Source organism: Haliaeetus leucocephalus, unplaced genomic scaffold (assembly GCF_000737465.1).
Source record: "Haliaeetus leucocephalus isolate CR32 unplaced genomic scaffold, Haliaeetus_leucocephalus-4.0 Scaffold384, whole genome shotgun sequence".
In the NCBI taxonomy this organism is placed as follows: domain Eukaryota; kingdom Metazoa; phylum Chordata; class Aves; order Accipitriformes; family Accipitridae; genus Haliaeetus; species Haliaeetus leucocephalus.
This window is the reverse complement of record NW_010972820.1, coordinates 1,303,068-1,315,562: the sequence shown is the minus strand read 5'-3', so window position 1 is coordinate 1,315,562 and position 12,495 is coordinate 1,303,068. Positions and strand designations below refer to the sequence as shown.

At 37.6% G+C, this 12,495-nt stretch overlaps 1 pseudogene; it reads right to left on the bottom strand.

Annotated features, from left to right (window-relative positions):
- The window catches only part of LOC104835442, a 164,885-nt pseudogene extending 152,787 nt beyond the window's left edge, over positions 1–12,098 (bottom strand).
- Positions 12,099–12,495: the final 397 nt, after the last annotated feature.

Here is a 12,495-nt window from a genome sequence, read left to right as displayed (position 1 = left end):
TTGGAACTAGGTGATCTTTAAAGTCCCTTCCAAATCAAACTATTCTATGATTCTATGATAGCATTAGGCTTCAATAATACGTCCCTGACCCTAATGAAGTAGTAGGTGTCATACCCTGTAGTATGGTATTGCTCAGCAAAACTGGATTTCTGGGTGTAACTAATCCATTATTCAACACTGAATAGGATGACAAGAACCATAGTTAGACATTCAAAATAACAGAAACTGAGAAATAAATTTTCACATTTTCTTTTCAGTGGAAAGAAATCTTGTGCTTGTGAATACTGGTCAATTGCTAGACCTGCACTAACAGATGCTTATTGGTGTATCCAAGCAGTACTTAATCACTTTTTTTATAAAGTTCAGAAAAGTTGCTGTGGTTTATTTGGAGATATCTCACACTTTGCTGAAGTCTCCAGGGCTTGCTGACATTCCTGACTCTTTGTGAATGAGGCCTTTTTTTATTTTCCCTTCATTTGTTTAGCTCTTTACCTAATTGATTTTCTGTGCTAATACACTAAAGGTCTGAAGAAGGCAGAGCCTCAGGTGTGACAGATGAAATAAGGTGCTTTTAGTCATTGGTTTTATCTTCCATGTCTAATGTGTTGGTTACAGCTGTGCAGTTTAACAGCAAAATCAATACATCATTTGCTGCCTGTACCTGAAAGAATTTGGAAGTATTTTAACTATTAGGTTTCCCCTGAAAGGCCTTCCTTCCACTGCTCGCTCCCACCTTGTCCCTCCTGAAATCAAACATTGCAGGAACTCAAGATCCCTTTCTGTCTCCTGGTGTTTGTGTATGCATGCAAATTTATTAACCATTTACCCTACTGCCAGTTACCTAAACTACCTTCTTGGAAATTGCATCTTATAGTTGATTTATTAACTTTGCATTTAGCTCTAATATAAATGCTATTCAGGGCATATTTACTGCTAGTGTTTTGAGAATACAGTTCATGAACATGAAAAATATGAAGGACAAATAGGGAAATCATTTGCATGACAATATGTGAACAAAACTCATGCTCCTGTATGCAGCCCTGGTTTGTTGATAGAGCCACAGAGTTAGTGCTATGTACCTACTTTGTCCCCATTTTTTAAATAAGCCCATTGTGATCTCAAAAGAATGGCAAGAAAACAGGGCTCTGCCAAAGAAAAGGCAAAGTGGTGACTTTTAAATAATCTACTGAGTCATAAATTGATTTAATTCCTTGTCATGTGGTGTATGTTGTAATATTTTCTCCTCATCTCCTGACTGTGCTTTAATTTGGGTGAACTTAGTCCTTGCCACATTGGTGCAGTGTCATTTATGTCTTGTTTTCCTCTGACTGACGTTGTTGCTGTGATCTTTCACACTGCTGTACTTATTGCCATTTGCTATGGAAACCCTCAAACACAAAAATTGCCCTCTAAATAACGTGATTACCTTATTATTGATTGATTTCTTAGTTTGCTGTTAGTGTTCTCTATGTTACACACTGAGAGATCCGTGCCAAACAAATAGCAGGTTCCTGCCCAGAAAGGATGTACAGAACAGCACAGCCCTGCAAAGAGCTCAGTCATTCCTGTGAAATGCTGTGCACCTTTACCTGATGTGGCTTTTGACCCTGCCTGCTTTGGTCACACCCTGCACCATGACTGATTACACTATGATGAACTAGTTCTGTGACTGAATTTTGAGAATTTTTTCAGAACTTATCTGAATGAAATAATCATCTGAGAAGGACTCTTCAACTCAATATTAAAAGATAATAAACTGCTATTATGATGATAACTAGGATTGACCAAATTATTATGGATAACAAAAGCAGCAGCCTGAATGTTCATCCCAGTAATGAAACAGATGAAACAAGTTTCAGATTCAGGATAACATGAATTTTCTCTGTTTTTTTCTCTCTACATATATTTTCTAGACATGCTCTAAACTGGCATAATCAAGATTGAAAGTAACAGTTTGAATGGTGCTTCCAGCATAGCTGAATCCAAGAAAATTGTATTTATTACTGCTGTTCAGATATCATCAACAATATCCTCAGCAACCTCCAACCATACACGAAGGTAGCACGCTTGTATTGAAGAGATCTTTTCAGATGTAGCAGAATTATTTTAAGAGACATATATGTTCAATTTAGGAAACTGAAGTTTCATAGTAAATCAGATTGTTACAACTTTATTAGTGGTAAACCATTACTTGAATGATAGTGCCCCACCCCACCCACCCCGATTTCTGACTAATTTTTTCTGACTGTTACTAATTGCAAGTGACATTTACACCAATTTTCACCAAAGAAAGTCTTTATCTTCAGTGTAGGTAAAAGATTTCCTAATAGATTTCTAAGGCCAAAAGGTATTGTCATGGTCAGGTTGACTGTCCATACAACACAATTCACATAATTTTGCCAACTGGTTCCTGAACCACGTTCCTGACTTCCTGCTGTCTTAGAACATAACTCCCAGAAAGGCACTCTGTCTCAGTAAAACGATTTGAACATTGGACAGTCACAACCTTCAGAAATTGTGCCAAATCTTAATTGCCCTCAGAATTTAAAATGTGATTGTGGATGATATTGGCTTCCGGTCATTAGAGTTTATTATGCCTTTGTTTGCTACTTTAAATAGCACCCTTATCTAATGTCTATGTCTCCTGGAAGTATTCATGGATAATGATCAACCCATTTCCTCTTTTGGATAAAAAATAGACTCTGAGCTACAGAATAATTTTATATAGACTTAGAATCCTTTTCAAACTATTAACATGCTTTTCAACCTGTAGGCAACAGATCTGGGTGTCATGTCCAATTAATAGTGTCGCCAGTTAATAATCTCATTAAAACTGGCAATACTACCTTTCATATTGATTTGATTTGCTCCTTTACTTAGTACACCAGCATGGGAAATCATATACATTTTGATATTCACTGTGATACCCAAGCCCTTTCTAAAATCACTGTTTTCAGAAATAATCCATGAAAAATTCTATGAAATTCTATGTAAGTTTAAATGTAGTGAACATATTTTGATTTTTGATGAGTGAGCTTGGACTGGCTATGCTAAGTTCAGCACTAAGAACTTTAGTGCTAGACATCTTTACAAATAGTTTTTTAAAATGCAGTACCTTTGTATGATTTGGAAGGTTTTGTTATTTTGTTTTGTTTTGTTTTTTAAACCTGCTATGGAACTTCTTGAATCTCAGGTGCCCCTAGGAAGGTCCATCACGTCCTTTTCAACTGATGTGGCAAGAACTGGAAAGATCAGAGTTCATTATAGTCCATCATAGAGTCAGGGCATTTTAAGATGCCTTAATGATGCTCTCCTGTTGTAGCCATTATGTCCTATTTTTTCAGGCTTTGCTGCCCAGCTAAAGACCCCTGGCATATGGATGTTTTGGATACTTTTGCACCAAGATAGCCTTTCCCTCTCAGAGTACATTATTCCACTATTAGTGACCCTTTACTCCCTGAGAGGAGGAAAGTTGCTGACAATGATGGTAGAGAGCAGACATTTGGTACCTTGAAGCCACACACAAAGGAAAAAAACAATCTTTCACTTCAGAGACTAACTTTAGATTATACAAGAACTAATCTTATCTGTACAGGGATACATAGTAAATAAGATGCACCTTCTGAGATTCCCGTACTATAAAGTAATGCATTCATGTAATTCTTCAAAAACTGCAAGCTTGTTATTCCTAGATATAGAAGGCTCTAGTAGAAAGTTAAGCCTCAGGTACTTGCATTGCAATTGCCTTTTCATCTGATACATACCGAAATAATATTTTTTGAAGGTTGGTATGAAGAACTCTGTAGCCTATTTAAACCTGCACAACATCCCTCTTCAGCTGGCCACTGTCAGGGTGCAGCGGGGGCTGAGGGCTTCTGGAAGGCCACCAGCCACAGCCTGTCCCATGGCCCCAGCCAGTCCTGGGTGTTGCTGGTGGAGCACAGCATCTGCCCTATGAGCAGATCACACACGAGCCTGTCGCGGCTCCTGTTGCACATCTCGCGGGGGCTCATACTTTCCATGCTTGAGTGCCAGAATACAGACTCTGCTGGTACTTGGCCCTGGTTTGGAAACACAGAATAAATGAAAGTGTGGTTTGCCATGTTTATTCACAGGTGTCTTTACTGGTTTACAGTGGGTGTTGAGAGGAAAGAATTAAGTCAGATGTTTTTTGGCTGTAGCTGTTTAGCCAAAAAAAAAAAAAAAATCTATTTTGAAGAAAAACAAAATTAAAAAAAGGAAAAAAAAATGGTCCTGTGTATGAACATGTCTCTTTTTCACCAATCCTGGTGTAAGAGAAAAGAACAGTTCTGGTGATTATCTCAATCACTAACAATGAAAAGAAGTGAAGAAGAACTGTAAATTTAGTCAACACAGCCATGGATGAAATGGAAGGCATCTTCTTTGGGGTTTGATTCAGAGAAAGCGGTATTCTTCTGCTTTTTGTTTGTTTATGAGGCATCTTAGGCAAGGATTTTATTCTGTGTATTCCTTGGTTTCAAACCAGGCTTGAGGTAATATATTGTTGGTCTTGTTTTGAAATTGTTTTTTGAAAGGGATCAAATAGAGAAACATGTTAATTTACATATCAATACACACCCCTCCCTGCATACTTCACCTCCAAGTTCCTCAGCTGGTCAGCTTCAGAGAGTAAAGATCAATTTCCCCTTAAAACAGTAAAAGCATCCTATGGGCTGAAGAAAGTATATGTTCTTAGAAGTCTGTGATATCATGCCTCATGAAGAAGGCTTCAAAACAGTCACCCTCTCATTTTTTTGTTGGTTTTTTTTTTAATGCAGATGAAAATCAGAAACATTTTGCCGAAAACTTGTTTCATGGTCATACATTTTGTAACTGTTATTTAATTTTATTTGGGGTTTGCAATCAGACATTTTATTTTTATCTAATAAATATCTCTTGGACAAGGAAAGCCATTGCAACCAGCTGGAGTTATGTGACTCCTTCTGCCAAGGTTGGCAGAACTCCCTGACATACCATACGATTTAGCTACTCTGGGCCAGATGCTTCTTTTTGCTGCAAAATATGGAGGCGGTGTGAAGGGATAGGGAAAAAGACAAGTACAGAGCTCAGTCATCCAAATGGAAAAGAAGGGTGGATCTTTTGGAAAACACTTCTCCCTGATCCAGAAAGCTCCATTGCACACACCCAGAGAAAGAGGTGATGAATCCTCAGAGCTAATGGGGAAAATGGTTGCTAGATGCAGGATTTGTTCAGGCAGTAGGTACTCTATAAACGTGTTTTTATTACAGCTCAGTGGAACTCTATTGTGCCCTTTGCAAGTTCTATTCTTCTCTTTTTCAGGGTTATTCTTGCTTTTTATTCAATGACATTCTTCCAAGATGTGTTAACAGTGATAGAAGCCAAGACTAGCATCCTCACTTTTTCCTGAGCAAGCTCAGAAGTACACAATGAATGCCTGCTTGCTTTCCTTCTGTGGCATGAATATTGTATTCTAGTTTTGCTCTGGCCCAAATACAGATGAAAAAGTGGAGAGAGAGAGAGATACAGCCCATACTGTACTTTTTAGGGTGCTCTTCTGGAAGATGGAAATCTAAATGCTTACATTTGGTTTTAAGCCAGTGGGGGAAAAACTGATAAGGAGACTAGCTAAGCCATGATTATTGCAATATGTGGCTTGTCATTTATACCTTTTTATCACACCTGGCCTTACTGACAGTAAGGCAATCAGGGACTTTGTCTTAAGCACTTTTTTCCTTTGGCTGTAAAGATGTTACAAAGCTCAAGGGAAACAAAGGAAAAAAACCTCACACTTCAGTATACAGAGTTCCAACAAGAAATCAAAATGGAATATTCTGCTTATCCTTTCAGACCAAAAAATCAGAATTCTTGTACAGCTAGGCATATCTTCTTTCCTGGTTCCTGACTAATATTTACCACAGATGTACCATAAATATCTTTTGCACAATTTTCCCACAAAAATGAAAACAGGTGATTTAAGCCGACGTGTCAAAAATGTGAGTATGCCTTACTGCCTGAAGATCCTCTTTCATATTTTCAATAATTTAAAATTAATTTAACCTATCAGTCTGTACTTCTTCCTTTTTCTTTTCTGAAAGCACAGGCATTGGTCCTTTATTCACTTTAAAAAATTTTAAGTCCAAACATGTATTCTCAAAATAAATAAAAAAGAGATTTTGGCCAAAAGACTTTCACTCCTGAGACATCCCCCAGTGATCTAATTTGTCTTTCTTTGAAAACACACACTCCATTACAGACCCCATGGAGACAATTGCTTCCATACCGTCCTCTGCAGCTCAGAGCAATCAGAGGAGACAAAAAAGGAGAAATAAACAAAAAAGATTAACATGTACATATTTTTTTGATGAGAGAATGTCCAAAACTTAGTAACTTCTTAAAAACTTGAGTGTTTGGCAAGGCTCAACTAAATTCAATTCAAGAACAAGTTTTTTGGAAACTTTGTTGAAAATGTAATTTCTACTACTATTCCTTTTTTTGTCATTAAAACCTCTCCCTCCCATGTGTGCTTTTATTACTTGTTCGAACTGTGTAGAACAAGGAGAATTCACATCCTTGTGCTCTGGTTTCAATGCCAATCTTATGCAAAGAGCTGTCTGTTCAACCCAGATCAAAGCGAAGAATTGCTGCACATCCTTTAGCCTATGTATGTGTTTTTGACAGTGATTTTGTTTCTACAGCTGAATGTCATGGTTTTACCCCAGCCAGCAACTAAGCACCACACAGCCACTCGCTCACTCCTCCCTGCTCCCTGTGGGATGGGGAGGAGAATCAGGGAAAAAAAAAAGTAAAACTCATGGGTTGACATAAGAATGGTTTAATAACTAAAATAAATAAAAAAACCCCAAAACAATAACAATAATAGTAATACTAATACTGATAATAGTAATGAAAAGGAATATAACAAAAAGAGACAGAAATAAAACCCAAGAAAAGAGAAGTGATGCATAATGCAATTGCTCACCACCTGCTGACCAATGCCCAAGCAATGACCCACCCCTCCTGGCCAACTCCCCCCAGTTTATACACTGAGCAATGACGTTCTATGGTATGGAATATCCCTTTGGCTAGTTTGGGTCAGTTGTCCTGCCAAGCGCCCTCCCAGCTTCTTGTGCACCTGCTTGCTGGCAGAGTATGGGAAACTGAACAATCTTTAACCTTGGATAAGCTCTACTTAGCAACAACTAAAACATCAGTGTCTTATCAACATTATTCTCACACTAAATCCACACTGTACCAGCTACTAAGAAGAAAATTAATTCTATCCCAGCCGAAACCAGGACACTGAGCAAATGACAGAATCAACTTTTACTTTCTTTCCCCATCTCCTCTCCAGACTGAGATTTTGTAAGGATATTTTGTTCAGTCATGTCCCTGATATCTCTGTCTTGCTTGTTTTCACTGTGTGTGAACATTCAGGTGCTCGATCTTCATTAGTGCAAATAATCAGGAAAAGGACATGTTAATCTCCAGTTTGTCAAAAGCAATTTTAAAATTGTCTGTTTAATTGTAATACTCAGTTCACGCTGCTTTGGCTAATTAGATATGTTAACAGAGGCAAAGAAGAAATATAGCAGAAGCCTAGCAATGTAACTGCATGCAAACTGAGAACTGTAAACATTCATTGAGCATGTTTTTTACATCCTTCTCTGTTTCTAAAATTAAAAGATTTATAAAAAGCTTATGCCATTTTTTTTGTGTTGAAATACTTATTTTCTATATGAAAAAAATTATTACATGAGTGGAACTGTCCTTGAAAGAGAAATTTCTGTTTGAATTCTCCAAGTTTTCCTTCTGGATGAGAGTGTTCTTTTTTCCCAATCTTACCCCATGTGTGTATGTAACAAATGCTAAAGTCACTGGGTTTCAGAAGTACAATGTTTAGTTTTCTTTAGTTTAAAGATGTTTAAGTGAAGCTATGTTTAAAACTTTGAACAGCAGCTGTGTTATTTCAGCTTGCAGCAAGCTCCTTGCAGTCCAATGTTCTAGTCTACTGTCCAAAGGAGGAACCAGGATCAGATAACAAAAAGAAAAAGAAAAAAAAAAAAAGAATAAAAAATGTGGGGGAGTGGGGAAGAAATGAACTAATGTTCCTCACCAAAAAGAAATCCTTTGGGTTTCCCTCCTCTGCAGAACCCTACTTCAGTCAGTCCTTAATACTCCCTTTAGGCAAAATTCAGTTCCTGATGTCCGTCTCTCCTAGGTAATTGATGGGCGTCCTGCATCCATGTTCCAGTAATGAAAGCCAAAGCCACTTAACTAGGTCTTTCAAAAGACTGCTTACCTGAAGTATGTCAGAAACTTCTTAAAAATAATTCCCCTTTTTGAAGTAAAATAATAATCATTGATTTCAGTGGGGCCAAGTTCTTACTATTCTTTTTAACAACATCTTCATGCTTATTTATGTGAAAGTTGCACCAACAGGGAGCTAAATTTCAGTTCCATATTTCCCGTTAGGGTTGAAACGGTGCAGAGTAAGGTTTGTCATAATATACTAGGTATTCTTCGACTTTTATAGTAATACAATATAAATTAAATACTGTTAGTAGATGTGAGAGCAAAGAGTAATTGTGTTTGTGCAGCAATATTTCATAGTGATTTTTCCTTTATTAATTTGTATCATTGATTTCCTATTCAATATTAAGCCTATATATGAGAGAACAAAAAAAAAAAGGAAATAGACTAGATTGATATTTACAAGTATGAAATTAATGAAGTTCAAGGTTTATCAAGAAGTGTTAATCTGATTGAATGAACTGAAAATGGAATACTTATAAGAGGCACTTATTCTATATCTTACAGTTAAAATTTTGTTATTATTAATGTTTTTATATGTTTTTTACATGTTCTAAAGTCAGAAATCAATAGCACTAATTGATTATTATAATTTTAGATAATAATTGTGATACTTTAGGGACAATATAAAATTTTGGCTATCATTGACAATCAAGTATGAGGAAGAAATTTCTATCAGTCAGTGATGACAACCTCCTGAAGAATATGATGATGTTTGTATTCTCATTCACGAGAACAAGTAACTAATATATTAGAACATGATGTAATTGAAATTAATTTAATAGATCACAGACATTACTGCACTTTAGCTTTACTTTTTCCTTAATTTCACTTTACTTCAATATATTTCTCAGTTCCATAATTCTAAGGTTAGCTATGTTCTCAGTAAATATCTTAATTACAGTTTTTATTATTTGACATGTCCTTCTGAACATTACTAAGTGTAATATATTTAGCAGAGATAGTGGGGAAAAATTCCATGTTTTGGTCTATTTTTAAATAAAAAGGATTTAAGAATTTTGAAGCCTTTCTCTATTTCTCACTTCTTTTTCTATTTCCTTCTTCCTCTGGTTTTGTTCCATGTTTCCACTGATGAGGAGAAGTTAAGTAAAGAAATATAGAGAAATGGAAGAAAGAGAAAGCATGACTAATTCTACCAAAAATATAAAAAAAAAAAAAAAATTAAAAAATTTTTGTTCAGTTGTTGAAATTTATAGGATATTTTCAAACTCTTTACAAGATTTATATTTTAAATATTTTTGCATGTTTTAAAAAAATATTTATTGTATAATTTTTCAAAGATTAATTGAAATTGGTAACTAACATTTAGGGCATTTGCTTTTTTCTCTATTTCCTCCTCAAAATTATAAATTTTTTATTGTTAAACTTAGGAACTCATACTTACAGAGTCAAAATATGTTTCTGTCTGAACATTTTCACTTTTTTATTAACAAATATGATTTAATATGTTTCACCAGCTTTCATTCATTCTTTTTTCTTCTCTTTCCTCCCATGCAAGTCTTCCCAGGTACTATTACTTCCTTCCCTCTCTCATCCTTCCATTCACCCTTTCCCTATTGTGTCTTCTTTCCTCAATTATGAATTTTGTTCTCTCTCTTTTTTTATTTTTCACCATCTTTTTTTCCTTTCTAATTACTGTCCTGTCCTGCTCCACTCACTTAAACATTTACTTTTTTTGCTATATTATCCTCCTCTGAATCAGCCCATGTTTTCTCTCATCCATTGTAACCAAACAGGGAACTCTCACAGCCAAACTTATCCTCATCACTCACCAGACTAAAGGATAAAGGGCTGAAGGATTTTTTTTTCTTTCTTAGTTGGGACATCCGCCCCAAATAGACTGCAGATTAGAGAAGGGGGTGGGGAAGGGTGTGAAAATTTCTGGCTGTTGTCTTTTGCAAAACAAGCAAGTGGGACCAAATGATTTATGAGGAGAGTCAGATTGCATTTCTTTGTTAGAGAAAAAATTACACAACAAAACTTGTGTGTGGATTATTGTCAAGTCAAGGCAGGACCAAAGGGATGATCAAATCTAATACAGACACCAGTCTAAGAATGCTATGGATATTATTACAGAATTGCAGAATCACGGTACAATTGAGATAGGAAAGGATCTCTGCAGATTGCCTAGTCCAACCCTCTGGTCAAAGCAGAATCAGCTATCCAGGATCTTGTCCAGTAAGATTTTGAATGTCTCCAAGATACTCCACAACCTCTTTCGGAAATGTGTTCCAGAGTCTGACCACCCTTATAAGGAAAAGAAGGGGGTTTTTCTTACATTTGAATGTGAATTCCTGTGTTTCAGTTTGTCCTGTCTCTCTTGTCCTGTCACTGGATACCAATGAGAAGAACCTGGCTCCATCTTCTCTATTCCCCCCCATCAGGTATTTATACACATTGATAAGATCCCCCCTCAGCCTTCTCTTCTCCAGGCTGAACAGTTCCAACTCTCTCAGCCTCTCTATATATGTCAGATACACTAGTTCCTTAATCAACTTTATGGGTCTTCGCTGGACTTGTTCTATTTTGTCCATGTCCTTCTGGTATTGGGGTCCCAGACCTGGAACCAGCACTCCAGATGTGTTTCACTAGGACTGAGCAGAGAGGAAAGATCGCCTCCCTCGACCTGCTGGCAATGGTTTTCCTAGTGCAGTCAAGGATGTTCTTGGGCTTTTTTGCTGTAAGGGTGTGTTGCTGGCTTATGGCCAGCTTGTTGTCTACCAGGATCCCCAGGTCTTTCTTTGCCAAGCTGCTTTCCAGCCAGTCAGCCTCCAGCATGTACTGGTGCATGGGGTTATTCCTCCTAGGTGCAGGTTTGCTTTTCACGTTGTTAAAGTTCATGAGATTCCTCTCTGCTCAGTTCTCCAGCCTGTTGAGGTCCCTGAGCGCAACCATCTGACATATCATCTACTCCTCTCAGTTTTGCATCATCTGCAAATTTACCAAGAGTGCACTTTCTCCATGATCCAGGTCATTAATGAATATGTTAAACAGTACTGATCCCAATATCAACCCCTGGGGCATATTACTAGTCACTGGTCCTCAGCTGGACTTCGTGGCACTGGTCACAACCATTTGAGCCCAGAGGTACAGATGGTTTTCAATTCACCTCACTTTCCTTTTATCTATCATGTACTTCATCAGTCTATGTCTATAGGGATGTTATAGGAGCAGGCATCAAAAATTTTAGTCAAAAGTCAAGATCAGCCATATTCACTGCTCTCCCCTCATCTACCAAGGTTGTCATTTCACTGTAGGAGTCTATCAGTTTGGTCAAGCATGAGTTCCCCTTCATAAATCCACGCTGACTACTCCCAATAACCTTCCTGTTCTTTATATGTTTGAAAATTATTTCCAGGACTACCAGTTGCTTGATCACTGTCTCAGAGATCAAGGTGAAGCTGATCAGCATGTAGTTTTCTGATCTTCCTTCTTGCCATTCTTGAAGATAGGAGTGACATTTGCTTTCTTCCAGGGTCAGGAATCTCCCCCAGTCACCATAACATTTCAAGGATAATCAATAGTGTCCTCAAAATAACATTGTTCAGCTACCTCAGCACTCATGGGTGCATCCTATCAAGTCCCATGACTTAAGTACGCCCACTTTGTTTAAATGTGCCCTAACCTGAAACTCTTACACCAGGAATAAAGTCTTCCTTGCTCCAGACTTTCCCACTGGTCTCACGGGCCTGAGATTCCTGAAGGCAAGTCTTACCAGTAGAGACCAAGCTGAAGAAAACATTGAGAACTTTAAGCTTTTCCATGTCCTTTTTCACCAGTTCCTATGCCCCATTCAGTAGCAGGCCCACATTTTCTCTAGTCTTCCTTTTGTTGCTAATGGAATTGTTGCACTCCATCTCGTTGCCTTTCACATCCTTTGCTGGATTCTTCTGCAGGCTGGCTTTGGCTTTCCTAATCCTATCCGTGCATGATCAGACAACATCTCTTTATTCCTTCTGGGTCACTGTTCCCTCCTTCTGTCTCTTGTACACTTCCTTTTCAGTCAGGAGCAACTTGTTTGTCCATGCAGGTCTCCCACCATCTTTGCTTGCCTTGCTATGTATTGAGATGGACTGTTCTTGAGCTTGGAGGAGGTGAGCCATCTGGAGGTTCAGCTCTCCTTGGACCTCGCTTCTCTCCAGGACCATCTCTAATGGGATT